The sequence below is a fragment of the Abramis brama genome, assembly GCF_963993115.1.
Source record: "Abramis brama genome assembly, chromosome: 7".
Taxonomy (NCBI): Eukaryota; Metazoa; Chordata; class Actinopteri; order Cypriniformes; family Leuciscidae; genus Abramis; species Abramis brama.
In genome coordinates, this window is record NC_139969.1 from 3169601 (window position 1) to 3182050 (window position 12450).

Here is a 12450-nt window from a genome sequence, read left to right on the forward strand (position 1 = left end):
TGCTAAACTGATGCACAGTGTCGTGTTATAAAATGCTTTCAAATTGCGCTTGCAAGACTAGAAGCATTTGCACTCACAAGTGTGCGTCAAGCATTTAGGCTTTCCACTGGTAGCAGTCAATGCTAATTTGCATAATGTCCCCTCAAATGGGCTCTGTCGACGTGAACGGCCCTTGTTGTTTTAAAAACCAGCGCTAGCTCTCGTCTTTACACATCTTATGTCATCTGAATGTAAACGACACATAACGGCACATGTTTGTGGTAACAGTCGCCATGTTTATGCAGACGAACGTAGATCATTTTTTCCATTGCACTAAATGAAAGCAATTACAGACGTCATGCGCGCGGGAGTCTGACATGTGTTCGGCCTGTCATGGCAGCGTTCCAGCATGCATTACATGCATCATTTCTAAATGATGTGTCAGTGTGCAAGTGTGTTCATGCCGTTGCGATGAATGAATTGCTATTTCCATCCCGGTGTGCGTGTAGGTGCTCGTCTGTATGTTTATGCCTCTTGGGAAAATATATTTGACAGGAAACTATTACTGTAGATATGAATCTTATGTTGAGGAATTGCAATGTTTTTCTGTTTAACACACAGTCAGTGTGTTTTTATTTGACAGTAACAGTCGTTGTTTGAGTTAGTCACCATCTGTCATTCTTCTTATATCAGGACTGAAACCAAAATCTTCAAATTCTATCCAAGTGATTCATCCGAAAAGAGATTATTATGATTATAGAGATGGACGTCCTTTAATGCTGGACTTTTAAGTCGTGCCAAAATCATGCGTCCTCCAAGAATGAGCAATTACTTTTGAGAATTATTTCTTAATCTTTCAAAATGACCCTTTTTTTTGCACAATATTGTAATGGTTGGGTAACATGTGAAAGTTGCAAAACATGTTTTTACATAAGCCGTCACAGTCCTGAAAATGCGAGAACTATCAACGATACCGCTGGATTTGTGATCTGACTTAAGTAACGTGGTTTATAGAAGACGCTATGACTTACTGTACATGAATTGCATTCATCTTAGATATGCATGCAACACAAACGTCAGGAATTTTACAAACCGCAGCTTCTTTTATCTTTGCTTACTACATGGATCATTCTCATGTCAATCTCGTGTCAGGATTCGGGTGATTTGTGTGTGAAATTTGTGCATTACACTCACTTTACATTCTTGGTTTTGTATTTATGATTTATGGCCTAAAACAATGCGTCTAAACTGTAGACAATTTACCCACAATGCAGACACTTTAGTTTTCTTTTGTTCTTTCCCGTCAGTTTCTTTTGTATAGCGCTTTTCACAATACACATGTTTCAAAGCAAAATGTTAATGTTTATTGTATCTTAATATCTTCATGCCTTATAGTTGCATTAAGCAGATTAGAGATAGGTTATAATATATGCGAGTATGCAGATTGACATTGTTATATATACAACTTCAGGCCTTTGAGGATGGTCCAACGCTGTCTTGCATTAAGTGCCAAAAAGTAGCACGGTATTACCAGTGTTTTTGGGATGTGTACCACAGTTTTACCATGTTTTTTTTAATATACACCACACTAAAAAAATTGCCGTAGGATTTACCTAGAAAGTACATTTCTACAAAGCAATGGCAAGTAGCACTGAATTAAACAAAGTTTTGAAGTTGATAGACTAAAATAGTATTTTCTTGTAACACACAGCAATGCATTTTCTTTATATCTCAGATTTCTTTTCTTTTTTTTATAGTGCATGGATATACTATTGCTGCGTCCCAATTCGCCCTAAATGTACTGTTTTTGTGAAGAAAAAGTACACACTTTTTGAGTAGGCAAGTTTTGAGACATAAATATGTCTATAACAGACCTGTCGCTTACTCACCTTCATCCTATCACTGTTTAAACTGCCCTGTCAATCATCTTGTCACAGGTAAAATCCTCCACTTTCAATTTAATTCAATTTCCCACTGTTATCTTGAGAGAAATGTAGCACATTGATCTGAAAGTCATGGGTCTTTCATGCGGAGAATCTCCTCATGTGTTCGCATAATGATGGAGACCTTGTCTATCTTCAAGTAAAATAAAAATATATAATATAATGTTCACAGTCCAAATAAAAAAAAAGTCATTATTCAAAACTTTAAATCTTTATAAAAGCTCACGATGTTGTTTCAGATTAAATATAATTTTAAATATAATTTTCATCAGGTTAGATACTGATCAAACCCCTTTATCTAAACCTCTCTGCTGAACCGTCGGGACTCGCACACCCGCCATTTTTGTAGTTTTTAACACTTTTTTATTGGTGTTTGTAGTTCAAATCGAATCCTCGTCCAACATAGCAATATCAGCCGTTAGTGTGCACGGATCTCGGATTTTAACCGGGAAAAGTAGACCATCCGGGTATCTATGGAACATACTACGATTTGGGACACACTTTCGAATACTATTTAGGAAGGATATGCGAATTCGGACATAATGTAGAGTGTTTTGACATTTTACATAGAACGTGACTCCATTGTATCACTCTACCAGCATTGTAGTCTAAATATTATATGTTTTGATGCCTTTCTTTGCTGTATGCGAGTCTTTTATTCAAATGTGTGTGATTTGTTGGTGTAGTATTGGCAGCGTGACTCCACAGAGGCCTGCGTGCCTGACTGCGAGTGTGCAACGCCGGAGAAACATCCCGCCAGCGAGTGTGTGAGAGTGAGTCTGAGAGTGAGTGGGATCCTGTCTGGACCTTTTATACCGAGTTATTTTTAAACACACACCCCTTTCTTATTTCCGTGTTTCCTCCCGAGCCACTCAGGAAGCCAGTTTGGCCCCATTTCCTGCACACACGCGGACAGATTCGCGAGGAATCAGAGAATGATTGCATTGAGACGCACGGCCTCTGTAAGGAAAACACAAGAAGGGTGAAAAATTAAAAACAGAGTCGGTCTGGCACGTGCGTCGTGCTCGCAGGAATTCAAAGGCCTGGATGGACTCCAGCTCTAATTTCAGTACACTTGAAATATTTGTGGAAAAGCTCGGGGAACAAGAACGTGCGTTTTCCACTCATGCACCTGAGAACAGCACTGCCGCTTTACATATTAAACGCATATTAAAGTTAAACGTCACAAACAGAAGTGTATAGTGTCTGATGAGTTATTGTCTGCACGTCACGGGCCTATTAAACAAGATTGTTTGGTTCGGCGTGGCGTTACTTAAACTGTTATAGCATCAAATTACATAAGTCTACATGACGAGTTACTAATTATAAAACATATTCGTTTATAGGTAGTGCATGTCTCATCACAAAACATGAGAAATGCAAACTGAAGCATTTTAAGACGTCACGGGTGCATTTGCGATTGTCTTTTTAGCACTCTCTACATGAAGAACCTGTAATGCATTTCAAAAAGCATTGATAGAAAATAAAAACGCTCTGTTATACTCTTTTGCTATGTATTTTTATGCTTGGAAGCTTAGCAACATGCAAATGCCAAACCTATTTGAATGTAATATTTGAATGACACAGAATTGCCTATGAAGAGTGTTTCAGGTTAGGATGCTGCATATATAGGCTGTAAACAGAAGGATTTTGATAAGAGCCAGTGTTATTTTGTATCAGATTTTTTCTTTCCTGTTTTCATTCTAATTGTATTTAAACTTTTTAGTAATTATATATGTGCATATAGTTTTTTTTTTAAGTTTTATTTTTGAGCTTTATAGTTTATTTATTTATTATAGTTTATTTATTCTATATTATATAGTTTATTTATTCTATTTATTTTTAAACTGAACAAAATTGAGAAATGTTGCCTATGCAACTATAGCTGAAATTAAAGAAGTACTATTATACTATTATTTTGTATCAGATTTTATTTTTTATTTTCTGTTTTCTTTTTTTGGTTGTGTTGTCATTTTTATTAGTTTTTAAAATATATTGTTTTTATTAAATTTTATTTTTACCTTTATAGTTTATTTATTCTATATTATATAGCTTATTCTATTTATTTTTTAACTGAATGCAATTGAGTACTTTTATTTATTAAATTTTTTATTTTCTGTATTCATTTTAATTTTATTTAAAATTTTAGTCATTTTGTTTGATCATTTTTATTAGTTTTTAAAAAAAAGTGTGTATAATTTTTAAGTTTTATTTTTTTTTAGCTTTATATTTATTTATTATTCTATATTATATCGTTTATTTATTATAAAAAAAAACCTCTATATATTTTATTTTTATTTCAGTTAATGTTTATTTTTTTAGCTGTTTTAGTTTTGAGTTAACGATAATTGAATCACTTACATAAGTGGTAGACCTTAAACATGCACAGAATAATGCACCACAGAAGCATGCATCAACACCTGTAGCGTATCAAAATGTTTATTAGTTTCTGCTCTCTATTAAAACGAAAGGAACGGGGCACAGAACTATAAGGCATTTGTTCCACACGGAGCGTCACGCTAACCATGTTGCATTCCTCTAACACCTTTCCATGCGCGGCTCTGAACTCTGTTATGACAGAGCGCTGGCTGAAGGCCTCGGGTTTGTCATGTTGGGTCCATAAGGATCTAATTGGGACCGTAGCAGGGAGTGTGGTTCTCATTTATTAGCTGTTCGCACCTAATCACGCCTGTGTTCAGGCTGTGCTGCGAAACTCGAGTGTTTTCATTGTCAGAATGAGAGCGTGAAAGGTGATTTCTGTGTGATTACGGGAAGCAGAGCGCTGTAGTTGCGTGACATTTAACGTTGTGAACCGTGGGTTGTGTCAAGAGTGAAGGAGAGAGACATCGGTTTCATTCCGCCTAACTCTGTTTTGTTCTTTTCAACGCTCGCTGATACTTTCTGGCAGATGTTGTGTTTTTTATGTAAGCGCTAATGGTTTGCAGTTGAAGGGCAACAAATTAAGAAATTTAGTGTATAACAGACTTTCTTTCATTAGAATCACAGCTGTTGAAAACGATTCTCCGGCCGGCATTGAATCTACGGCCATGGAACTCAACCGGACACTGAAGGCTCTTTACTGGCGTCGGTGGATCCATGGAGATCCTTTAACTTCAACATGGAACCTTTTCATTGTGCGAAAGGTTCTTTATTGTAGAAAAGGGTTCTTGAGATTATTAAAATGTGAAAAATGGTTATTTTAAGAGCGGTTCAGTGAAAGGTTCTTTGGGGAACCAAAAATGGAACCTTTTTTGGAGGTTCCATTTGGAACTTTTTTTTTTAAGTGTAAATTTCTTCTATCTATCTATCCATCCATCCATCCATCTGTTGTTCTATTCCATCCATCCATCTTTCTATCTATCTATGGTTCTGTCATTCCTTCCATCCACCCATCATCCATCCATCCATCCATCCATGGTTCTGTCGTTCCAACCATCCATCTTTCTATCTTTCTATCTATGGTTCTGTCATTCCATGCATCGTTCCATCCATCCATGGTTCTGTCGTTCCATCCATTAATCCATCCATGGTTCTGTCGTTCCATCCATCCATCCATCTGTTGTTCTATTCCATCCATCCATCTTTCTATCTATCTATGGTTCTGTCATTCCTTCCATCCACCCATCATCCATCCATCCATCCATCCATGGTTCTGTCGTTCCAACCATCCATCTTTCTATCTTTCTATCTATGGTTCTGTCATTCCATGCATCGTTCCATCCATCCATGGTTCTGTCGTTCCATCCATTAATCCATCCATGGTTCTGTCGTTCCATCCATCCATCCATCTGTTGTTCTATTCCATCCATCCATCTTTCTATCTATCTATGGTTCTGTCATTCCTTCCATCCACCCATCATCCATCCATCCATCCATCCATCCATGGTTCTGTCGTTCCAACCATCCATCTTTCTATCTTTCTATCTATGGTTCTGTCATTCCATGCATCCATCCATCCATCCATCCATCCATCCATCCATCCATCCATCCATCCATTTTTCTGTCGTTCCATCCATCCATCCATCCATCTGTTGTTCTATCTATCGTTCCATCCATCCATCTTTCTATCTATCTATGGTTCTGTCATTCCATCCATCCATCCATCCATCCATCCATCCATCCATCCTTCCATGGTTCTGTCATTCCATCCATCCATGCATCCATCCATCCATCCATCCATCCATCTTTCTATCTATCTATCTATGGTTCTGTCATTCCATGCATCGTTCTATCCATCCATCCATTATCTGTTGTTCTATCTATCGTTCCATCCATCCATCTATCATTCTATCTGTCTGTCTATCCATCCGTTTGTCCATCCATCCATCCATCCATCCATCCATCCATCCATCCAAAATGCTACATGACGAAATTAAAATTGCAAATAGTTTCATGTTGACTTTAAAAATCATGCATTGAAATATTAACATGTCTTTAATATTGTTTAATTGTTTAAACAAAGAGGTTTTCCTGCAACCCTAGGACATTTCAGACGGTCATTGTGACAGCAGGCGTCGATGAAGCAAACACACTTCTCACTTCTCTGGTACCTGAAGACACAGAAGCAAGTGCATTTCGACATTCCTGCAGCTCTAGCAAACTCTGGCAGCTGAATAAACATCATACACTTACAACCCGTACAGTCTCTTCATTCAAGCTCAGATGCTCTTACTACATCCTTCAGCAGTTAACCACAGACATCTACACACTCCATCAGTATCTACCTATAGAAACCCCAATGGGGAAGACAAGTTTCACTGTATAAACACCCTAAATATGTGCTTAAACATTCCTTTGCACATATGGATCTTATTTCAAGATCAAGCGTTTTATATATGCATCAGTTTTACTATTGATTATACTTTGAGGTTAGAGGATGTTGTGTGTGTTTCATGCTAATTTCACTGTATTCTGTTCACATTTATCTGTATACTAATCTTCGCAAGAAGTTCTTGACCCTTTGACCTTTGCATGAACTCCCGAAGCTACTGTCATTATATAATCCTCTTAAGCAAGCTGCCATGACTCTTCTTCTGCGTTTTTAGGAAATTACGCATAATCACTTGTTCCTGTGATTCAAACACCAAACAGTCCTTGAATATTTTCCGACCGCAGGAACACTCCTAAACTTGCGCAGATTCCTGATCCAGGTAACGTTTGTTCTTCCTGGTTCTGTTACAGGAGAAGATCTGTGGTTATCTGTGGTCCACCTGAGCACGTTGCACCTTTCGATGATTACGTAACAGAAAGGCCAAAGGTTTGACATCTGCCTTGTTTCTCTGTTGCGTTTTTCCTCCGCTATCAATCATCGTGAAATCCCACGGGGCCGTTTACACTTCAGACAGTTTCCTGAGCATGCGGTGGACTCCGTCATTAAGGTCATGCAGGTCAAGAGCTACCGACTGGAAAAGTGGGAAGCATCTGGTTAAAAATGCTGATAGAGGAAAACCGGCTTGAACCGGTTCATGTGACTCTGCAAATGCAGTAGTATGTGTCATTCAAAGGATGTATACTGGAAATGACCAGTAGAAATATGTATGCTGGTTAGAGCTGGTTTGGTGAATCTATCTATCCATCCTTCCATCCATCCATCCATGGTTCTGTCGTTCTATCTATCTATCCATCCATCCATCCATCCATCCATCCATCCATCCATCCATGGTTCTGTCGTTCTATCTATCTATCTATCTATCTATCTATCTATCTATCTATCTATCTATCTATCTATCTATCTATCTATCTATCTATCTATCCATATATCCATGCATAACTCGCTCTGCCACTCTTATTTTTTAAAAATCCAAACTTGTATTTGTTAACAATAGTTAATGCACTTTGAGCTAAAATGAACAAACAACAAACAGTTGTGACCCTGGACCACAAAACCAGTCACATGGGTCAATTTTTTAAAATTGAGATTTATACATCATCTGAAAGCTGAATAAATAAGCTTTCCATTGATGTATGGTTTACAACTATTGAACATCTGGAATCTGAGGGTGCAAAAAAATCGAAACATTGAGAAAATCTCCTTTAAAGTTATTCATTTATGTTCACGATTGTGCAGCATTCACTCACAAAAATAAATGTTTTATATATTTACGGTAGGATATTTACAAAATATCTTCAAGGAACATGATCTTTACTTAATATCCTAATGATGTTTTTATTAACTGACATTAACAGAGATTTAATAAATGTTGTAGAAACATAATGCTCACAGTTAGATCATGCTTTGACCTTTTTACACTGTTTTACCATGTTTTAGCTCTGTACTCTTACTGGATGACGACTATTGACTCATTTGGGTCTGTCTTTATTTGCAGAAGAAACATCTGAGGCGAAGTTGATACTTCAATGAGACATAACTGAAGAGCAACTACATTTCCATCAGGTTAGTGAAGACGAGCGTTCGGCAGATGAGATGCATTGTGCGTTGTAGGTCAAGTGACTCAATCTTGCCTTTTTCCATTTAATCTTAATCAGTTAGGAATCATGGGAAAGCAGGAACAATCCTCCCGGTTCTCAGTGCAAGTGAAATACGCCAACTTGGGAGTTCACATAGAGTTGACACGTCCAAATGACCATCATATTGATGACGGTGTTATTCACACCAACAGGCCCGAACTAGCGCTGAACATCCATCCAGGTCCTCTGAGAATCACGAGAGGTAGAAGTGCTTGTTAGGTCAGCTGTTAAACAGTTCAACAGTCATGAGTAAATTTGTGAACCTGTTTTAGGGTGTAACCCCCATAATGACTAATTACGACGTTTGGGCTTGGCTGTAACGATGGCCACAGAGCAGTTGTAAAGTCGCTGAATTTAACGGAGATCTGGAGATGCACGTATAGGTGTGAGCACGCGACATCGGCTCTTGGCTCGCGCCGGCACGCGCTTCCATCAAAGCTGTGTTTTTCATTGGTCATGTGGTCTTGTGGTTGCGATTGCATCTCTTGATGTAGTTTTTTCACTTTCGTGATTAGTGCAGGTAACGATAGGAAGCGTTGCTTTGGTTTTACACCAACAGGAAACTAGTGCAGGCTGTGGCTTCATTCGCTTTCAGTCGACACACCCAGCACTGAATAATCCAACAAGAGCTGCATTAACGCCTTAACAACTGTTGAACTTAAAGCTCAGAGCCATTTCGATTAAATCACTGTTTATGCGGTCAGAAAATGTGCTTCCGAATGCGGTCACAACTTATTTGCTTTCAAAATGAAGTCTTCTCAGTCTTCTCAGTCCACAAGCTGGTTGTAATTTAAAGTAGTCTAGTTACAGTCTAGTAATTAGTAGCTAGTAGTCAAACTGCCTTAATAGGGACATTTTTAGTATCTTACTAACAGTGAGTGGTTTCAGTGTCTTGTATTGTGCTTAATACAATGTGTTTTAATCATTATCTGATGATATAATTTAATCTCTCTGAGTCAACTTTTTTTTTTTATTGATTGATTGATTGAATGATCTTTATTATGGAGACAGCATTATGCTTATGCACAAAATACAACTTAAACAACTAGAATACGCCATAGTTTATACTGAGAATAGTGTAGTGAACTACAGAGTCAGTTCGTTTAAATGAATCATCTGAGTGAACTGGAGTGAACGAGTCAGTGCAGTTCAGAGTTGAAAAGTTCCTCAGGGTTAATAGTGGACTTAACCTGGTGTATTGTTTAGTTTTCAGTGCATTTTTCTTAAGTTGGCAAAACCTTCTGCAAGGTGTGTACTGAATGTGGAGCAAACCTCAGCTCTAATTACGATGGTTTAAACTTAGTGCACATAGTGAGAGGATTTTAAAAACAAGGTTGTTTTAAGTGATCGATGCGATGCTTTTGTGTTTTTATATATAGAAACTATGAATCATCTTGCAATGTAGGGAAGCACATAGGAGGGCTCTAGGGCGGTTACTGTATGCAACTGTCAAAAAAGAAAAAAAAAGAAATAAAACACACTACAGCCGAAGGCGGGTGGGAGTTTTTTTGTGTGTTGTTTTCGATTATGAAGATTTCTAGTTTGAGAATAGATTGATTTAGGTACACTCAGCTATTCTGGACCTCAAGAAAAGAAAACAGGCCGACTTCAAAGCCTGTCCAAACATACATTTCTGACATGTTTCATGAGCTTTTGGGTAATACTATAATTGCCTAGTGGTATTTTCAGAACTGTCTTTTCTCACAAAAGTCTGACTATAATAGCCGTTAAACATAACCGAAGGAGAGACAGAGAGACATGACAGCGTCTCAGAGGCACCCGAAGGGCTCGCAACCAGGTAATTAAGATGTATTGCATTTCAAGCGCACCTTGAAACAGTGGGTGCATAGTTGTCGGAGTCGACTCTGTCACTGTGCATCAGATGTGCAGGCCTGTGCCGAACACGAATCGCACTGAGGATTATGATGATTTGATCTGGTGCAGCTGCTCCGGGGTTTGAGGACGCTTGACCTGGAGTGATTGAGTGACTTGTGTTGATCCTGCTGTGACAGAGTGGGTTCGAGTTTCCTTCACTGGAGGGAAAATATTATGGCTCAAACATTGTTCAGCTATAGCTCTATCTATCTATCCATCCTTCCATCCATCCATGGTTCTGTCGTTCCATCCCTCTTTCTGTCTTTCTATCTATGGTTCTGTCATTCCATCATCCATCAATCCATCCATGGTTCTGTCGTTCCATCCATCCATCCATCCATCTTTCTATCTATCTATCTATGGTCTGTCGTTCCATCCATCCATCTTTCTATCTATCTATCTATGGTTCCGTCATTCCATCATCCATCCTTCTATCTATCTATCTATCTATGGTCTGTCGTTCCATCCATCCATCTTTCTATCTATCTATCTATCTATGGTTCTGTCGTTCCATCCATCCATCTTTCTATCTATCTATCTATGGTTCTGTCGTTCCATCCATCCATCTTTCTATCTATCTATCTATCTATCTATCTATCTATCTATGGTTCTGTCATTCCATCCATCCGTTTATCCATCTATCATCCATCCATCTTTCTATCTATCTATCTATGGTTCTGTCATTCCATCATCCATCTTTCTATCTATCTATCTATGGTTCTGTCGTTCCATCCATCCATCTTTCTATCTATCTATCTATCTATCTATCTATCTATCTATCTATCTATGGTTCTGTCGTTCCATCCATCCATCTTTCTATCTATCTATCTATCTATCTATCTATCTATCTATCTATCTATGGTTCTGTCATTCCATCCATCCGTTTATCCATCTATCATCCATCCATCTTTCTATCTATCTATCTATGGTTCTGTCGTTCCATCCATCCATCCATCTATCATCCATCCATCCATCCATCCATCCATCCATCCATCCATCCATCCATCCATCCATCCATCCATCCATCCATCCATCTATCATCCATCCATCTATCATCCATCCATCCATCCATCCATCCATCCATCCATCCATCGTTTAATCGATCATTGTACCATTCTATCTATCATTGCCTTTTTGTACTTAATTTAATGTCATATTTTTACATTGCATTTTACATAGTACATTGCATATTACATTGCTCAAATTATGATTACATACATAATTATTATTACCATTACCAAACACTCACTGTGAGTGGGCATGTCTGACGTAACCTTTCTGATTACGTTCTGATTGACCAATCCCTCTCCTGTCCTCCTGTAGTGATGTCGTCATCCAATATCTGTGTTTGTTGTACATCGTAACACTGGTTGCCTGGCAACATCACGCCTTGGGAAAAAGAATGTATCCACTCTAGAATGTCGATTCCTCGTCATTCTGATGGAGTGGTTTTGTGGTGAAAGCGACAGCGTGAACCTGAGGTGAAAGGTCAAGCAGGCTATTGGTCAGTCTGAGAAGGACATATGGCCTCGAGGAGGTTGTGTTATAACCTCTGTCCTCCTTCACCTTGACTGTCCATCTCCTTCTCTCTCTCTATCTGACCTTTCATCACCTCCAGGCTTGTCTGCTAATCAGTGGAGCTGTCATGGGATGCTAAAGCGTGACCCCGGTCCGGGGTGAGAGTGTGTCTCAAGCACCTGGCACTCGCCCGCATTAAGCATCTCTTTTGTTGTTGTTGTTTAAGTGGAGTGAGAGTGCAGGTCTGGACAGCTTCTTCCAGCTTAGGGTGCGATTTTGTCCGTCTTTGTGCAATCAACGGATAAGAGCGTCTGATCCCTGACTTAAACTGAGCGATGTGTCCCCTCCAGTTACAGAGCAGCTGTCTGAGAGACCCGCTTTACCTGTGACCCGTAAGAAAGAGGAATCACCATTGAGATGCCTTTTTAAATCACTTCATATTTTCGTGGAAACAGTGATAACATTTTTTTTTCAGGATTCTTTGATGAACAGAAAGTTCAAAAGAACAGCATTTATTTGAAATAGAATATTTTTTAACATTATAAATATCATTTTTGATCAATTTAGCCTTGCTATTTAAAAAAAAAAATCTTACTTAGCCCAGATTTTTTGCTGTATTAGTAACTATTTTCATCATTGATAACAATCAGAAATGTTTCTTGAGCAT

At 38.4% G+C, this 12450-nt stretch overlaps 1 long non-coding RNA gene across 1 annotated transcript in view; it reads left to right on the forward strand.

The window, feature by feature from the left end:
* The window catches only part of LOC311086218, a 74034-nt gene that overhangs the window by 1995 nt on the left and 59589 nt on the right, over window positions 1-12450 (forward strand). Inside the window, exon 2 of the long non-coding RNA XR_014607026.1 lies at window positions 8249-8316. This is a non-coding gene — a long non-coding RNA (uncharacterized lncRNA). The remainder of the gene's footprint in view (window positions 1-8248; window positions 8317-12450) is intronic.